This window comes from Suncus etruscus, chromosome 15 (genome assembly GCF_024139225.1).
Source record: "Suncus etruscus isolate mSunEtr1 chromosome 15, mSunEtr1.pri.cur, whole genome shotgun sequence".
Lineage (NCBI taxonomy): Eukaryota > Metazoa > Chordata > Mammalia > Eulipotyphla > Soricidae > Suncus > Suncus etruscus.
Genome location: NC_064862.1, coordinates 82,144,436 through 82,163,714, shown reverse-complemented (window position 1 = coordinate 82,163,714; position 19,279 = coordinate 82,144,436). Strand labels below are relative to the sequence as shown.

Below are 19,279 nucleotides of genomic sequence, written 5' to 3'. Positions count from 1 at the left end.
ACACACACACACAAACCTGGAGGCCAACAGCAGCACTGCCCCTGTATTCAGAGCGGGGGAATAGCTCTGCCATAGAGACTCGGGGACAAACCCTGTTGCCTAGCTAGTGGGGACATGGGCCTGCACGCACCCCCCAGGGGCCAGGATCACCTCAGGGCTCAGGTGAACACAGTACCAGCTTCGCTCAGTCCTACTGGCCAGGTGCTCCTTGGAGGGCCTACTTTATTTTGCTCCTGATCTGCACAATCGAACCCCAGGGCAGCCAATGTCCCAGCAAAGGTGCTGATTTTTCGAAGCTCCCACCATGCTAGGATTCCCAGATTAAGGTCCATGTATAGCAGACAGGGATTTAGCCTTACAAAAAGGTATTCTGCGTTGGATCTTCACATCCCATAGGGTCCCCAGAGGCCACCAGGAATGATTCCTGAGCACAGAGCCTGGAGTTAGTCCCAAACACCAACGGGTGAGGCACTAAATCAAGCAACCAAAACAGCAATCCCCCCTCCCCCCCAAAAAAGACCATGGAGCTGAGCAATAGCAGAGGGGTAGGGAATTTGCCTGGCACAAAAGGTTGAGCCTTTCTTATCATCCATTATGGCTAAAGTACAGAGCTGGAAGTAATCTCTCAGCTCCACAGGAAGTGGACCAAAAAACCAAAAAAGAAGGCATTTCAGACTCTGCCCTCCGGGTTCATCCTCTATCAGTCTGGGAAATTGAGGCTCTGGCAGGGCGCAGGCACAGGGCTTTGAGCTCAAGCTCCTATGTGCCTGCTTCAGGCCTCCAACTATCCAGTTTCTAAAATTTCTGTTCTTGGCCTGTCAGAAAAATAGGCATGGAAGGGACCCACAGGGCACTGAAACCCAAAGATGGGATTAAAGACAAGACCTTTACCTGGGGCCGCAGCAAGTTCAGAGAAGACTGGAACCCTTCCCCCTCCCAAAGGGGCAGGAACAAAGGCCTGGAGAGGAATATCAAAGACCATCAACTACCCCCCATCCTGCCCCTGGCAACCATCCTAGCAACAAGCCTCTTACTCAGCTGGAAATCCCACTGGAGGGTAGGTTTTGGGGAGGGGGGACCGTTAGAAACACCAGCTTGGAACAAAGGACTAGAGGACGAGTGTTGAGTGGCAGCATCTCTTCTGAGCTGGGGTCTTTCAAGGTGTCAGACTTTCCTGCTGGATTGGGGTGAGCTCCCTAGAGAACAGAACTCCTTTTTCTCTTTGATTTTTGTTCCACAACAGGTGGTACTCAGGGCTTACTCCTGGCTCTGTGCATAGGGATCACTCCTAGAAGAACTCATGGGACCCTAGGTGCTGGATCAGACCCGGGTACCCTCCCCGCTGTCTAGGCCTGACTTTCCTGCAAACCTCAAGTCCTGGTGTCTTCCTGCCGTTTTCCCGGAGGAAAAGGAGCAGATTCCACTCTGGGAGATGTGCCATTCCCCCCACAATCCCCAATTCACCTAAGCTATCCAGGACCCCATCGGCATCATTTGGTTGGTTCGTTTCTCAAGCTTCGTGCCTGAGATTGTTCAGGCCTGTGTTCTCCCTCAATCCTTCGCACCCTGATTCCTGTCCATTTTGGGGTGCTGGGCATCGAATCCCAATCATTCCCGTGGAAGGCAAGCGCCCTCGGGCTCCACTATTTCTCTGCCACCCCAGACACGAATCATTATCATCATCATCTTCTTTTTTTTTTTTTGGGGGGGGGCTGGTTTTTGGGCCACACCCGGCAGTGCTCAGGGGTGACTCCTGACTCTGTGCTCACTCCTGGCAAGCTCGGAGGCCAAAAGGGATGCTGGAAATCGAACCCGGGTCAGCAAACGCCTTCCCGGCTATAGCTCCGGCCCTTCTTTAAGTCCATCAAGAGGCTCCAGGTTCATCGCAGCAATCAACGCAACAAGATCAAACTGTCTGCGCGCTCCGTCTGTCCCGTCTTTGGGGGAACGCCACCCCCAAATCTCCCGGGACGCCCCCGCCACTCACCTGCCCGAGACACTGGAACTCCAGGGCGCTCAGAGCGGCCCCTCTGCGGCCGGAGAAGGAAATCGTCCCTCCAGATCCCCCTGAGCCCGGGGGGACCCCCATCACCCGCTCCGGGGTCCGCAGCCAAGTCCGCAGGTCTCGAAGCTCAGACTTCGCTAAAACCTGCGGATTCCGTGACGTCACAGAGACGTCCTGCGGCGTCTTAAAGGGCCAGGTTCCAGCAACTCACCGGGGACTCCTGGAAGAGGAATTTATTTTTTGCTTTTTCGTGACTTGGATCACGTGATCCAAACCACCGCGGGTCTCCAGCGGGTGACTAATCAATCAGATGACATGAGGGAGAGGGATATATATATATATATTTTTTTTTTAAATAAAAAAATGCATGCTGGGTGCTGGAGAGATTGCACAGCGGTAGGGCGTTTGCTTTGCAAGCGGCCGACCCAGGACCAAAGGTGGTTGGTTCGAATCCCGGCATCCCAAATGGTCCCCGTGCCTGCCAGGAGCTATTTCTGAGCAGAGAGCCAGGAGTAATCCCTGAGCGCCGCGGGGTGTGCCCCCCCAAAAACAAACAACAACAACAAAAAAGCATGTTGGATCGGAGCGATAGCACAGCCTTGCTGTGGCTGACCAACCCAGGTTGGATCCCGGGCATCCCATACAGTCCCCAGAGCCTGCCAGGAATGATTTCTGAGCGCAGAAAGTGGAGTAACCCCTGAACGCCGCCGGGTATACCTCCCAAACCTAAATAAATAAATAAATAAATAAATAAATAAATAAATAAATAAATAAATAAATAAATAAAAATTTAAAGTGCGTGCTCCTGGGGCCCAAGCAATAGAACAGTAACAAGTACATAATAGTTCATAAGGCAGGGGACACAGAATGCGGCTCAGGGGCTGGTGGTGAAGGGTGTGGTCATCCAAATGATATTTGAGCATGTGTGGGCACAGTCTACATGCCTAGGTCATTCTTAACTCTAGAACTCACCCAATTGGGTTCAGGGCTTCCTGCTGATTCTGCACTCAGGGATCAGGCTTGAGGAGCTCAGGGGCCAGCTGAGGGTGCCAGCGATCTAACCATATTGACCACGTTCAAAGCAAGCATTCCACCCACTATAGTCTCTCTGAATCCTAATAACACACCTGTTCTTATAGAATAAGAACACCCAAATGAAGGGAAAATAAAAACAATGACATTCAACAATAAAAATAAAGAGAACAATACACAGTGAAAACAAACATCTTTCATTTTTTTTTTAAATATGGAACGCTTCACGAATTTGCGTGTCATCCTTGTGCAGGGGCCATGCTAATCTCTGTTTCATTCCAGTTTTAGTATATGTGCTGCCGAAGTGAGCCCAACACCTTTCATTTTTAAGAAAAAAATCCAAATCAACAGATATATTGATAAATTTGATGCTGGGTCATCCCATCTCACCCTAAGTATGAAAATGTTCAGTGTGGTTTCTTTTTTTCCTTCTAAATACCAAAGAATTCTGAATTACAACACACCAAAGGATTTCAGGTAAGGGACCAGAATTGTGAAGGTTATGATGTCTAGTTTTCTGGCTGCATAATTAGGGTGCAAGCTAAGATTTATGCTGGACTCTCAGGTCAGTGTCACTTGACCTGGTTGTCATTAGGACATTCTGGGTAGAAATAGCAGGCCCTTAGCCAGGATTAAGCCTTGCGTACCAAAGGGTTTAGGCTCCTTGCTCTAGAAAAAATAAAATAAAGGCCTAGGATTTCAAATGCTTCTAATAATAACTAGTTGGGTGAATCAGAAGGAAAGAGAAAATCCCCCTAATAAAATGATAATTACACTTGATGAACCACGTAGTTGGAAAATGAACCATTGCTGAATCTAATCTCCAACAGTTCCAAGAGTGTCATGGTAACACAGTCTTAGCACAGCAATTGCCCAGTCATCCATTAGTTGTAGAGAGTGGGGAGAGATGTGGGGGACCAGAGAGGTGGTGGCTTCGCTTCCATGGAGAGTGCTACTACCCTCCTGCCCTTCTGTCCACCTCAGTCTACCTTGGAAAGTGCCTGGTGCAGTGGGAATGTCAGGAGTCTGTACACTGGAGTCAGCCATGAGTGACATCCCAACTGGTCCACTGATACCCACAAGAACTGGTTCTTAGAATCTAGGGTTTTTGGAAAACCTGGCCTCCAGTAGAGACAGTATATACTCTTTTGTTTTGGAACTTAGTTTTTCTGAGTGTTGACTCCTGCAAGTGTGCTGGGACAGTATAATGTGACATGAATAAACTCCAGTAAAAACTTTCTTCTTTCTTTTTCTTCTTTCTTTTTTCTTTCTTTCTTTCTTCTTTCTTTTTCTTTCTTTCTTTCTTTCTTTCTTTCTTTCTTTCTTTCTTTCTTTCTTTCTTTCTTTCTTTCTTTCTTTCTTTCTTTCTTTCTTTCTTTCTTTCTTTCTTTCTTTCTTTCTTTCTTTCTCTCTCTCTCTCTCTCTCTCTTTCCTTCCTTCCTTCCTTCCTTCCTCCCTCCCTCCCTCCCTCCCTCCCTCCCTTCCTTCCCTCCCTCCTTCCTTCCTTCCTTCCTTCCTTCCTTCCTTCCTTCCTTCCCTTCCTTCCTTCCTTCCTTCCTTCCTTCCTTCCTTCCTTCCTTCCTTCCTTCCTTCCTTCCCTCCCTCCCTCCCTCCCTCCCTCCCTCCCTCCCTCCCTCCCTCCCTCCCTCCCTCCCTTCCTTCCTTCCTTCCTTCCTTCCTTCCTTCCTTCCCTCCTCCCTCCCTCCCTTCCTCCCTCCCTCCCTTCCTCCCTCCCTCCCTCCCTTCCTCCCTCCCTCACTCCCTCCCTCCCTTCCTCCCTCCCTCCCTCCCTTCCTTCCTTTTCTTTTTTTTCTTTCTGGACCACTATGCGATTGCAATACTGGGATATTTGGGTGGACACCTGCCTTGGGCCCAGCATTTGCCCTGGACAGAACAACTAATTTACAAGGGAGCTGCCGCTCTATCGGGGGCAGAGAGGCTGTCACCCATCTAGGACCCTCCTGTAAAGGGCTGGTTGACTCATCCTGTCAGCTTCCAAATTACTGCCTCCAGGCTCAGAAGGCCAGAGGATGGGCTTCACACCTGCAGATACAAATCTCGGCCATCAAAACCTATGGGGGCTACCAAGATGGAGACTGTAATGATGACCTTCTGGAAAGCATCGCTGCCTTCAACTCAGGCAACAGGGGCCACAGAACCTTGACTCCAGCTCATCAGGTGGTGAGGTTCCTGGTTGTATCACTCATGTCATGAGTGATCACTCAGCAGGCTGTTAGTTTTCAAAACAGGGTCAGTGGCTTGCAAGCTATGTGATCACCTCACTATCCTGTGGTTTCAGCCTTACTAATATATTTTAAATGGTGGTCCCATAATTCTTCTTGCTCATTGCAGCGTTTTTTCTATAACCCAGAACAGAAGTCCACAAGCAGGAGATTCTTCCCATTATTATTATTATTATTATTTTTTTGGAGGGACACACCAGGCAGTGCTCAGGGCTTACTCCTGCTCTGAACTCAGAATTAATCTTGATAAGCTTTAGGGACCACATACGATGCAGGAGATCAAACCCTGGGTTGGCCGATTGATAGGCAAATGCCCTATCCACTGTGCTATAGCTCTGGCCCAACTCTTTCCATTATCACATCCCTGAGTGATCCCTCAGCAGAAACAGGGCCAGCTGCACCAAAGAGGAATCTAGAGAGGTGGCCCGACTCACCTCTAATGATGGAAACATATCTTCTTCCCATAGTGATAAAATTTCCTGCTGCCACTGTCCTTGTCCTGGGCAATTAGCCCACACCTGATCACCTTTGAAGGTAGTAGATGCCTCTTATATTAAAATGTTTCTCGGTTTGATTTAATCTTTACTTTGTGGCAAATTTGAAAAAAAAAATAGGGTAATTAAAGCAAATCCCTGCATTCACTTCAACTGGTTATAGGAGGCTCCATTTCCCCTTTTTTATTTTGTGAAAGTGAGGTGAGTAGAATTTTCAACATGTAATGGACCCATTACACAATGGCCTATCCATGGGGATTCTGGTGATATGTAAAATAGGCCCCTTCAGTTAAAGAAATGGCGGGGGGCACAATGGTCCATTATCAATTTTTTTCTTCCACTGGGACTCCCATGATAGAAATCTGGGTGAGCAAATGATCATTAACTTCACTAACCTTCTCCACATGTTGGACAGTGGTCCAGAAAAATCAAGAGAAGGTATCTATAGGGACACAGAAATAGGAATACAGGGTAAAGGACGGAAAATGGGTAACAGCCATCTGCCAAATTTGATACCTACATAATTCGCTGGGATTAGAACCGAGCGAAGGGTGGTGAAGTTTTACACACGTATTGGGCCCAGGTACACTGTACAATAAGCAATGCCTGAGGAAAGGGTGACTGGCATAGGCAGAATATAACTGCTGCACATTAGAATGTAAGGCAGCATGTCCCTCTTGTGGGGAGGTGAAGATGTAAAACCCTGGTTCAGGAGTCTGCACTGTCTCTGCTGAGTGCCCTGGATGTAATTTGTACAGAGGACAAATCTGGAGTGGAAGTGATGACTGCATCTGTGGGAGCAGATCTTTAAGGAGTATTTATGAAGGCAGTGGGCTAGTGGGAATTAAGGTTAGCTAAGTACTGTGAACCGATAATGAACTTAAGAGAAAACTTAGGCTCCCACTATAAAACAGCAATTTCACCTGTTGAGCAGAAATAATAAGTTCCCAGGGGTACCCCAGGGAGTGTATTCTACTGTGTAGGAGAAAGGTGCTCAGAAGAGCAAGATGTGCCTCATTACATGAGAAACACAGTTTTCTGTCCAGTATGGATTCCCTGAGGAGGGTGTAAGGATTCAAGGAAGATCTTCTAACTCAGTGGATTCTCTGCTCTGAACTGGCTCATCTGGAAAGGAAGTTCTGAGAAGTGGAGGCTACTCATTTTGCCCATTTCAAAGGAAAAAATGCAGGAGCTAGAACAATAGGGAGACACTTGACTTGTACTAATCCAACCTGGATCTGATCTCTGGCAATCACAACTGCATCCCCCAGAGAACTACCAAAGGCCATTCTTGAGAACACTGAACACTGCAGGGATTGGTTTCTAATCATAAAAGGGATTCAATGCAGCATCAAGGTTGCTCACCACTGGAACCAGTGGCCTAGGGACCAGGCTCAGAGTTGGAGCAAAGAATGACACAGACACAGTGGTTTGAACTGAGAGCCCCAAGCAATGGTCTGACTGGCTTCTTTAGTTGGTTCCCAATTCCATCCTGCTGGCCCCCATTTCTCAGACCCCTACTTTTGATTAGCAGAAAGGGAAAATGCAAAGGCTAGGACTTGTCTTGCTCCAGCCAAGGTGATAAACCTTGTGCAGACCTTTGTCTTGGGGAGCTCTGAGGCCATGGAACCTTTACAACAGAGGCTACATTTCTGTGGCCCTGATACAGAAACTCAAGGGGAACATGGGACCCTGGAATTGACATAATGTGAGCAGAATCTCACAATTCGGTGTGAACCTGTAGCATAATATTCCCAAACCTATAGGGGTTCTAGAACTCTCCTGTGAGCAGTGAGTTTTGAGTAAGTGTTGAAGACTTCCTCAAATTCTGAACACAAATGTGAATTTCCCCATGACTATTAGTGTTGGAACACTGAGCAGAGAGCTCTCCACATTCCTTCCTAAGGTTTCACTCCTGAATGAATAGTTTTTATATTTTGGCCACACCTGGAAATGGTCAGGAATCACTTCTGGTGGAAAATAAGGGAGACTAAGGGATGTTGAGGATCAAAACCAGATTGGCCACATGCAGGGAAAAAGCCCTATTTCTTGGAGTCTAGTTTTGGCCCCACAAGTCTGAATTTTTGTTTGTTTGTTTGTTTTTGGGTCACACCCAGCAGGGCTCAGGGGTTACTCCTGGCTCTACACTCAGAAATCGCTCCTGGCAAGCTTGGGGAACATAGGGGACACCGGGATTCGAAGGACCATCATTCTGTATGCAAGGCTAACACCTTACCTCCATGCTCTCTCTCCGACCCAAGTGTGAAATTTCTTATGTTTTATAAAGTCTAAGGAATGAATGAAGACTTCTCATGTTCCCTACACATATAACATGCTTCTCTGCAGTGTGAATCTTTCTATCTGGAAGGATTTGAATACCCATTGACTTTCTTCCAACATATCTTCTATGTAGAGTTTTCTCTCCAGTCTAGATTTTCTTAAGCTGAGGCAACAATAAAAAGTAAACAAAAACCTGCCCATATTCCGTACATATGTATATATTCTCTCCAATTTTTCTTGAATTTTTTGTTTGGTTTTTGGTTCACACACCAGCAGTGTTCAGAAGTTATTCCTGGCACTGTGCTCAAAATTCATCCCTGGCAGTCTTGAGAAGTGATATGGGATGCTGGGAATTGAACCTGGGTCAGCCACATGCAAAGGAAATGCCATACCCACTGTGCTACTGCTGTGGCTTCTCTCTCCAATTGAAATGTTTGCTTATATCTTTTCTGGGGCACACCCTGGCTTATTCTTGGAGGTATATATTGGGGACCCAATAGGATTCTAGGGACCAAAAGTGGGACAGGTATGTGTGAGGCAAATGCCTTTCCTCCTCTACTTAGTCCCACCAGATATAATTTTTATGTCTATGAAAAGGTCTGAATAAATGAAGGACTTCCCACTCTATTTAAGCACTTCATGTGACACTCAAGAATTATCCTATGGTGGGGCTGGAGAGAGAGCATGGAGGTAAGGTGTTTGCATGCAGAAGGTTGGTGGTTTGAATCCTGGCATCCCATATGGTCTCCCAAGCCTGCCAGGAGTGATTTCTGAGTGTAGAGCCAGGAGTAACCCCTGAGCGCTGCCAGGTGTGATCCCCCCCCCCCAAAAATAATTATTTTATGGTTATACAGGCCTAGGGGATAAGAAAATGGGCTTCCCACACTCCTGACATGCATAAGGTTTCAATCCAGTATAAATAGTTTGTTGACTATGTAGGCTTCAAGATTGAGTGAAGGCCTTCTCACACTCTGGACATGTATAAAGTTTCTTTCATATCTGGATTTCCTTAGGGTCATTCAGGTGTGAAGGTTTACTCAGTGTGTGTCTACCTTGCTGCCACTCAGAGGGATACTGTGATCTGGGGATGTCCAAGGGAACATCAAGTTTATGGATGCAAGGGAAGGACACCCCACATTGCTTATACTCAGGCAGCTCTACTCCTTAGGGAAGTTGCTTGTGAGTTTGTCATTGGGAGGGGCTCAGAGCAAACTCTGCTACTCACTTGGCCCAAGGAGGTGTACTGCGGGGGGGTCTGAGTCGAGAATATGTGGATCACACTCAGGGGCACTCTGCTCCCCAGTGGTCAGCTCCTGAATGAGGACAGTGTCCACTCTGGGCCGCTTCAAAACAGATGCCACTGAGTCTTCGCCCCATCATGGCCAGGCAGGACACTTCACTCCAGAGAGTGTCCCATGGCACAGGGTCACCCCCCTCTCACCAGGCATGGCTGATTCCCTGTGAAACAGCACAGGGTTAGTCCGATGACTTCTCCCCTTGACAATCTTTGTGTTCAAATCTAGCCCTGCTGTGTGATTTCCATCACAGAAATACAATTCTCCATGTATACTGCAGCCAAGAAACGCAGCTAGTTTAATATTAGTTTAAAATTACCAAAAGGTGGGGCCAGAGAGATAGCATGGAGGTAAGGCGTTTGCCTTTCATGCAGAAGGTCAGTGGTTTGAATCCCGGCATCCCACATGGTCCCCTGAGCCTGCCAGGAGCGATTTCTGAGCATAGAGCCAGGAGGAACCCCTGAGCGCTGCCAGATGTGACCCACAAACAAAAAAATTACCAAAATTACCAAAAGGTAATTTTTGGACCCTTAACTAATTACTAGTTCCCCATAGGAGGCCCTCTTGATGAGTATTCTGTGTCCATATTAGTATCTCTCCACCCCAAGAGACATTCTCAATTCTGTTGAAGTAGCTGTGCAGACCCCACAGATAGGAAAAAGCTAAGCCCTGTATCTTTGCTTACTTTAACAATTAATACTGTACTTTGAGAACAGTCAGGGCTCCTGGTTTATGAGGCTGTGAGCCTTCACACCATGTTTTTTTTTTCCTAATGTATGCTTTCTTTTTCCTTTTTTAAAAAATATATTTTTTATTTATTTGTATTTACTTATTTTTATTTTTTTGTCTGATTTGTTTTTTGGGTCACACCCGGCAGCGCTCAGGGGTTACTCCTGGCTTTATGCTCAGAAATCGCTCCTGGGGGGCTGGAGAGATAGCACAGCAGTAAGGAATCTACCTTGCTTACAGAAGGACGGTGGTTTGAAATCTCGGCGTCCTATATGGTCCCCCGAGCCTGCCGGGGGCAATTTCTGAGCATAGAGTCAGGAGTAGCCCCTGAGCGCTGCCAGGTGTGACCCAAAAACCAAAAACCAAAAACCAAAAAAAAAAAAATCGCTTGTGGCAGGCTCAGGGGACCATATGGGATGCCAGAATTTGAACCACTGTCCTTCAGTATGCAAGGCAACACCTCTCCTCCATACTATCTATCTCTCCGGCCCAATATATATTTTGGTTTTGGGGCCACATTGGTTCAGGGCTCAGGGGTTACTCCTGGCTCTGTGCTCAGAAATCCCTCCTGGCAGGCATGGAGGACCATATGGAATGCCGGGACTCGAACCACCATCCATCCTGTATCAGCTACATGCAAGGCAAATGCCCTACCACTGTGCTATCTTTCCGGCCCCTTTCCTTTCTTTTTTGAGCTTTAGGGCACATATAATTGTTCTCTGGGGTTTTCCTGGCTCTGACTCAGGTACACTAAGGGATTATCCAGGCTCTGCTCTGGGGAACCTATGTGATATTGTGGTTTTAACTCTATAGGCTTAGTGCAAGGCAAGCACACTGCCTTCTGTACTAGCAACCAGGACCTGTTTTCTTTACTTAATTCACGTATCACTACTGCTTTGGGCTTGCTGTACTGATCTATCTCTCCATCAGCGTAATCATATTGATTTGGAAGTTGCGAATCTTACCATCTCCTAGTTGGGAATTCTGTTCTAAAAGCAAACTGCTGAAAAGTCAAATCCTGAACTTCTAAAACTTAAACCAAATATTCAATATAAGTTTTAGCAGAATGTGGGGCTATCGATAGCACAGCAGGTAGGGTATTTGCTTTGCACACAATAGACCCAGGTTCGATATCTTTGAGTCTGCCAGAAGTAATTTCTGAGCAGAGTCAAGAATAACCCCTAAACATTGCACTATGGCTTAAACACCCCCCCCACACACAAAAATCACAGGATCTGTTCAAAATACTCACAGAGATGCAGAAAGAGCAAAGCAAAGACATCAAAGCTCCAGATATTCTCGGACTCAACATCAAGGGCAGTGAATGGGAGAGGGAAAAGCCCCACATCCCTGATCTGAGAAAACAACATCACATGCTCAGCACCCACATTTTACTGGTTCCCAGGAAGCTTCACCCCTACCCTTGCCCAGAGTCTATGGGCTGTGTCCCACACTCAATTGCAAAGAAGCTTCTCTGCATCCTCCCCAGGGCTTCTTCCAACCAGGATATTAGTGCAGACCTCTTCCCACAATGCCCTATCCCACAGAGATGATTCATGAATCAGAGACACGGAAGAGGACAGAACCCTTCCAGTTTGGGACCCTAAATAAAGCAGTTGAATCATGGAACAAATGAAGAACAGAATTTTTGCTCTCCATATTCACATTGGTTATTGTACACATGAGACCAGGCTTCAATGAATGTGTATATTAGTAGGGGAAGCAAAAGGACAGTCTGGCCTTGCATATGGCAAATGTTCATCTGGTCTCAGCACTGTAGTAGCTCCTTGAGCTTTCTCAGGCATGAGCACTGAATGCAGATCGAGGTAAACCCAACCACCGTCAAGGTAGCCAAGGCCCCAACCATGTCTTAAAAATCAGGCTCAGGAATGACAGTACAGTTGGACAGGCACTTGCCTTGCATGGGATTGACAATGATTTGATTCCCAGGGCCATGTAATATCCACCAAGTTTCACCAGGAGTATCTGCTGAGTAAACAAAAGGAAGTCAAACTGGCAGGAACAGGAAGCAATGAATTGAGGAACATGCTTTGCATGCAGTGGCCTCAGATTTGATACCCCGTTCGCACAATCTCCCAAGAAGCACCAGGTTGAGCCAAGGCTCTGCTGCATGTGGCAGGAAAAGAAACCAGGAAAAGAAATGAAGACACCGAGCCAGAGTGATCTCAATGCGAGAAGGGCTTTTTCTTGCCTGTGTACAATAAGGCTTCAGTCACCACCATCCTTTAAGGTCTTGAACCTGCAGGAGTAAATTCTGAGCATAGAGCCAGGAATAACCCCAGAGCGTCACAGGGTGTGTCTCAGAAAACAAAACAACAAAAGTGCTGTAAATCACTTATAAACTTTGCAGATCATGCTCAAGGAAGAATGGGCTTGATCACTAGTTCCCCAATGACCTCTGAACTCTGTCACGAGTGATCCATGAGGTCAGAGTTCAGAATAAATCTTGAACACACCCAGGTGTGGCTTAGACCGTACCCCCACGTAATAGACTCGCATGACCTTCAGGCACATCCCACAGTGGGCAGGGAAGATTTGTAGCTCTGTTCTCAGGGAGGATTCCTTTCAAGCTCTGGGGACCATATATGGAGCTAGGGATCCATATGGAGTTGGCACTATGATCAAAATTTCAACCGATGCGGTTCCCCCACAGGTGTGTTCTACACAGTCACCCCGAGGTGGCTCTCACCTATGGCATGCAGGTGCTGGTAGGTTTTCAGAATCACTTCTCTGTAGAGCTTCCCCTGAGAGGGGTCCAGGCATGGCCACTCCTCCAGAAAGAAGCTCAGGGCTACATTGTGTCACTGTGTCCTAAACCAGCATACAAGGTGGGGTCAGGTCCCAACCCCACCCTAGTCTCTGGATTAAAAATGGACTCTTAAGAGTTCTAAAAGGTCTTAGTGTCTCTTCCCTCTGCCATTGCAAGAAATCAGCCTTAACAACTTTTTCCACAAGCACCCCTTGGGGACAGGGTTCTAATCCAAATCTAAGAAAGTCAGATCACCCAACATGTGAACTCTATTCTAGAAGGTTCTTGGAGGTGTGGGCCTTGTTAGCAGACATCCCAGGGTCAGTCCCCAACACCACTTTCTTCTCTGAGCACTGCCAGGAGTAGCACCCTAGCATAGAGCTAAGAGACCAAAAAGCAACTCTTGGGACTGGAGCAATAACTCAGTAATGATTTTTGAATGCAGAGCCAGGAATAACCCGATTGCTACTGGGTGTGGCCCAAAGCAAAACAAAACAAAAAAGCAACTCTGGTGTGGCATGAAATCAGATTTTGCCCAGTGTAAAAGTGGTGGGAAGGAAATTCAGGGTCCTATGAGTGATTCAAACTTGTGCTTGCAGTTATTAGCACTCCACGTTCACCCCCAAACAAATCCCTCCTGAGGAGCTAAAGATGACCAGACCACAAACAACGTATGCCTTCCTGAAAGATCCTTTGCTTTCTTTCCTACTTTTCCTTTTAGAGACGGCTCACAAGGAGGTTTTGAAAGTACACCTGGTTTACTGAGAAATGAGGCTGCAGGGGGGAGATGAGACTCCGCTGAGTGAAAGACAAAAGGGCTGAACTGTAATGTCCTGGGGTCAGAGCAATGGTCAATTCCAATAACAAGACTAGGGTCCTATATTTTGCCAGAATTTTTTTTTTTTTGGGTTACACCCGGCAGTGCTGAGGAGTTATTCCTGGCTCCAGGCTCAGAAATTGCTCCTGACAGGCACTGGGGACCATATGGGACACCAGGATTCGAACTGAAAGGCAAACGTCTTACCTCCATGCTATCTCTCCGGCCCCATTTTGCCAGAATTGACTCTTGAGTGCAGAGCCCTGAATGATCCCTGAGCACCACCAAAGTGTTACAAAATTCATTACAAAACAAAACAACCTGAGGGGCTGGAGGGATAGCACAACATTAGGGTATTTATTTGCCTTGCAAGTGGCCCACTCAGGACCAATGGTGGCTCAATCCCGGCATCCCCTATGGTCCCCCCTGCCTGCCAGGAGTGATTTCTGAGCAGAGAGCAGGAGTAACTCCTGAGAACTGCTAGATGTGACCCAAAAACTAAAAAAAACAAAAACAAAAACAAAAAAACTCCAAACAAAACAACCTGAGTAGCATGATACAAAGAAACCAAAACTTCAGCAAAAAAAAAAAAAGAAAAAAAAGAAAAAAAAAAAAAGAAAAAGAACAAAAACAACCCACATGGAAATGCACTTTTAGAAAAGACCCAGCAACATTCTTTCAAGTAAGACAGGAAATTCTTCACCCACAGCCTAGAGTTAGGGGCCCTGTGGGGAGTGTGCCATACTCTCATGGAGGGTCCTGAATGAAAACAGGCAGGAGACATGGGTACAGGCATCTGCCTGGAGTCTGGGAGAACAGTAAAATAAAAAAGATTAAGAAAAAAGATAAAAAAAAAAATAAAAAAAGAACGTCACGGGGCCGGAGAGATAGCATGGAGGTAGGGCGTTTGCCTTGCATGTAGAAGGACGGTGGTTCTGTTAGGGTCTGGGAAAAATCCCCATCCTCAGGGAGCCCCGAGTATTCCAAGGAATGACTTAGAGACCATGCAAGAGCACAGATGAGATTTTATTCTGGATCCAGGGTCAGTGCCCTGGGACAGATCCCAAAGCAAAGACCTCACGCTTTGTCTGAGCAAGGTTTATATAGATCATTTCTTACAAGAACAGTGTCATCATTTCTTACAGGCACAGGTGCAGTTTGTGCATTTTTACATCATAACTTAGTCAGAAGAAAGAAACATATTCAATGAACAAAGAGATGGTTACATATTGCAGGTGTCAGCTTATCCCAGTGGACCAGGATGGGAACTGTAGCATATGAAAAAGTTTCCATAAGATGATTCTTGGAATTGTATATAAAAGTGTCTCCTTAGGATTGTTCTGTGACTTTTGCCCCACCTAACCCTTCCAGGTGGGGCGCTGTGGAGTTGGGAATAAATAGCTGGAGGGACAGGAGTTAGGGGTCCTTCTGTGAAAAGCTGCTGGCTGCAGGAGGATTCTCTGGCTCTCCTTGCCCGATCTTTTAAACCCTATCGTTCTGGTCTGTGTGGATTATTATTTGCTGCGGATAGATATTTCCAAGGTCTTCCCCCGAAAGGGGACAAGGGGATGGGAAGTAATTTCTCATTCTGGGGACTGTTCTTGGATTCACAAATATCCAGCCAAGATAACAGCGAAGATATCTTGCAGGGAACAACCTGGGCTTGTTAGTCACAGAGAAGAAAGGGGATCACTAAAACTCAAGGTTCAAATATAGCTAAATTGTTAGATTCCTTTGCACAGAGTGGCACATACGTCAGCCTCAGAAGCATGGGAGTTGGGCTTTCTGGCACCAAGGGCCCCCTCTGGTTGGTACTGCTGAAATTACTCTAGGCTTATAATAATTAGCAATAATATGAGTACTTAACAACTAACTTAACTTATTGATATACATATATCCTATAAAGCTTAAAACTTACTTAAAGTGGAAGCTATAACATAATAGTAAGTATAAACAGGCCTTGATCTCACATGCCCAAGTCTTCATCTCCCAGGCTTGCTGTCCTTGGGAGCTGTGAGAGCAGAACTTGCTTATCTTAACTCGAGCTAACTGTCTGAGGCCTCTTTGTCTCTACGGCTCCCTGCTCTTCTGGCAGGGGTTTCTGTTTGCAGGCTAGAATTCTAAAATGGGGCAGTCTTTTGGAAAAGAAAAGGTTAAAATATATATGACCTAAAAACATTGTTCCTCATCAGTTTGAATGCCGGCATCCCATATAGTCCTTAGAGCCTGCCAGAAGTGATTTCTGAGCATAAAGCCTGGAGTAACCACTGAGTACCCCCCAAACAAAACAAAACAAAACAAAACAAAAACTTTGTGCTGGACTGACAGGACTGTGGTGAAGCTACTAGAGTCCCTGAGACCCCATATGGTTTCCAAGACAAGCATGAGAGACACCTGAGTGCAGAACGAGGAGGATCCCCTCTTGGGGGTGGTGTCAAAAATGAGAAAAAAAAATCAAAGAAATTTTTTCCCATATGAGGCAGGATTTCCTGGCAGAAATCCTGGAATCAAAACTCCATTCCTCTCCAACATCAGGGTCCATATTATCAGATACACAAATCTGGAAGTCGGCACTCCCTAGGGCAGGGGTCTCAAACTCGCGACCTGCAGGCCGCAAAATGGCCCTCCGTACAACATTTTGTGGCCCTGCTGTAGAGGAATCTTTTTTTGTTTTGTTTTGTTATAGTTGTTTGGGCCACACCCACCAATGTTCAAGGCTTACTACTGACTTGGCACTCAAGGATCACCCCGACTTTGCCTCCTGCGGCCCCCAGGTAAATTGAGTTTGAGACCCCTGTCCTAGGGACTGTGCAATGATACAGGAGATCCAACAGCACAAATTCCCCTGTCCTGGCTTCCATTTCTTCCTTCCAATTCACATGAGCCATTTGGGAGGGACCCCACCAGATTTGACTGGTTATATTCATTGCTATTTCTAAAAATTCCTTCATAAGATTGTTGCAACTCATGTTCTGCCACATCCAGTTCATTTTTGATGTCATCATAGATCTTGCTTGGCCATAAGTCAAGTGCTGTCCCTGGACTGCCCTATATTTTCTCCTTCCTTCCTTCCTTCCTTCCTTCCTTCCTTCCTTCCTTCCTTCCTTCCTTCCTTCCTTCCTTCCTTCCTTCCTTCCTTCCTTCCTTCCTTCCTCCTTCCTTCCTTCCTTCCTTCCTTCCTTCCTTCCTTCCTTCCTTCCTTCCTTCCTTCCTTCCTTCCTTCCTTCCTTCCTTCCTTCCTTCCTCCCTCCTTCCCTCCCTCCCTCCCTCCTTCCTTCTTCCCTCCCTCCCTCCTTCCTTCCTCCCTACCTTCCTCCCTCCTTGACCTCCCTATCTTCCTCCCTCCTTTCTCCCTCCCTATCTTCCTTCCTTCCTCCCTCCCTTCTCCTTCCCTCCCTCCTTCCTTCCTCCCTCCTCTTCTTCCTCCCTTCCTTTCTTTCCTTCTTTCATTTTTGGGCCATACTCAGCAGTGCTCAGGGGTTACTCCTGGCTCTACATTCAAAAATAGCTCCTGGCAAGCTTGGAGGACCATATGGGATGCCAGGATTAGAACCACATATATCCTGAGTCGGCTGCGTGCAAGGCAAACGTCCTACCGCTGTGCTATCTTTCCAGAACACACCACCTTAGTCACTTTTTTTTTTTTTTTTTTTGGTTTTTGGGCCACACCCTGCGTTGCTCAGGGGTTACTCCTGGCTGTCTGCTCAGAAATAGCTCCTGGCAGGCACCGGGGACCATATAGGACACCGAATTCGAACCAACCACCTTTGGTCCTTGATCTGCTGCTTGCAAGGCAAACGCCGCTGTGCTATCTCTCTGTTCATCAAGACGATCCTGGTTCATTCAAAGGAATAAACACAACAATATCAAACTGTCCTCGCCCTCATCTATCCCTTCTCTGAGGGCTGCCACTCTTGAAACTCCTTTAGGGCCCTACACTGCTCACCTGGCTGAGACCAGGGAGCTACAGGTTGCTCTGAGTGGGCCCATAGAAGGCTTGTGAAAAAAATTGCCCCTCAAGAACCCCATGCACCCTGGAGGACCCCTTCACCCATTTCTTGCTTAGCAACAAGGGCAACGAATGTGACCAAAACAGAAAAAGAACCCTGAGGGGGTAAGGTTGAAGTCTCTGATTCCATGACATCACAGATACTTCCATGGGATCTAAAGGCTCCAGCTCAGCACCAGGCACATTATGGCCATTCTGACCCAGGCTTCTCTGCGGATACAACAGCACCTCAGGTGATGCAAAGCAAAGCAAGAATTAGAAAATAGTTCTTCCTTCCAGGTCCTGGAGGCCAAAGGTAGGTGCCTGCCAGAGCTTCCCAGTATGTGGGGATAGAATGTTTGTTTTCTTTATTCTTTTTATTATTATCTGTTCTCTTTCATTATTGGGTCCAAGTGGCAAGGTCTTTGGGTCAGAGTGGCTCCAAGTCAAAGGATGGACCGGAAGTCCTGTGCATCTCTCTTCTATTGTCCCAGGACACTCAGAGGAATCAACACTCAGCAAAGTTAATTTCCAAAACAAAACAAAACAAAGCAGCAAATCCTGTATCTCTCTCCCTCTCTCCCTCTCCATTCCCCTCTCTCTCCTCCTCCCCAACCTCCAAACCTGGCCCTTTAAGACTCAGGCAAGTTGTTTTGTGACGTCACTTTACCGGCGCTTTGACGCAAGACCCGGAAGCGTCAAAACCGCCTTTGCCTGGAGAGGGAGGATTGCTGGGGGTCCCCGCGGGCGCTGGGGCGTCCGGAGGAACGAACGATCTTTCTCTCGGCCGGCCGCCCAGGGGCCGCTTGGAGCGCCGCGGAGCTCCGGGGTCCGGACTAAGTGAGCGGCGGGGGCTCCCCGGGGGGGGGGGGTTCGGGGGTGGCGGAGCCCTTGATGGCCGGACCGAGCGCGCGAACATCTGGATCTCGTTGCCTTTATTGCTGCGACCGATCCAGGATCGTCTGGGTGGACAGAAGGACCGAGACAGAGCCGAGCCGGGCCGGATCGGGCATCCCGAGGCGCTCGGCTGCAGCCCGTGACTCTCCCCTCGTCCTGTCGCTTGAGCCCGGAAAAATAGGGATTTTTTTCTAGGTTCATGGCCAGGGGCCACCCCGGGGGACTCAGGCTGATGCTTGGCCTTGCGATCTGGGATCACTCCAGGCAGGCCCGGGGGACCATGTAGGGTGCTGGGCTTAGACTCAGGTGGATTGAGGTGAGTATTTTGGGAAACGGAGATGGCACATTTTAGTAAATATAGTTATTAAATTATTTTTATATTTATCGTTATTAAATATATTTTCGCTAAGTGCAGAATTGGGCCATAACCAGCGGGGCTCAGGGGCACTTGGGTCCTGTCCAGAATACTAGTTGGGGGGCCCGGAGAGATAGCACAGCGGTGTTTGCCTTGCAAGCAGCCGATCCAGGACCAAGGGTGGTTGGTTCGAATCCCGGTGTCCCATATGGTCCCCCGTGCCTGCCAGGGCTATTTCTGAGCAGACAGCCAGGAGTAACCCCAGAGCATCGCCGGGTGTGGCCCCAAAACCAGAATACTAGTTGGGTCAGCACCTGATGGGCAAGAGCCCACCTGGCTGTTCTTTAGTCCCCTCCCCAAGATCTATTGGGTGA

General features: G+C 47.4%; 1 protein-coding gene and 1 non-coding gene across 2 annotated transcripts in view; both read right to left on the bottom strand.

The window, feature by feature from the left end:
• The window catches only part of LOC126030706 (zinc finger protein 420-like), a 97,908-nt gene extending 95,853 nt beyond the window's left edge, over positions 1 to 2,055 (bottom strand). Inside the window, exon 1 of the mRNA XM_049788911.1 lies at positions 1,988 to 2,055. The gene's annotated coding sequence lies outside the window, so the exon portion shown is untranslated. The remainder of the gene's footprint in view (positions 1 to 1,987) is intronic.
• A 1,190-nt stretch (positions 2,056 to 3,245) lies between these two features.
• Positions 3,246 to 3,349, bottom strand: LOC126031765 (U6 spliceosomal RNA). The gene has a single exon (XR_007503595.1). It is a non-coding gene; the product is annotated as a U6 spliceosomal RNA (small nuclear RNA).
• Positions 3,350 to 19,279: the final 15,930 nt, after the last annotated feature.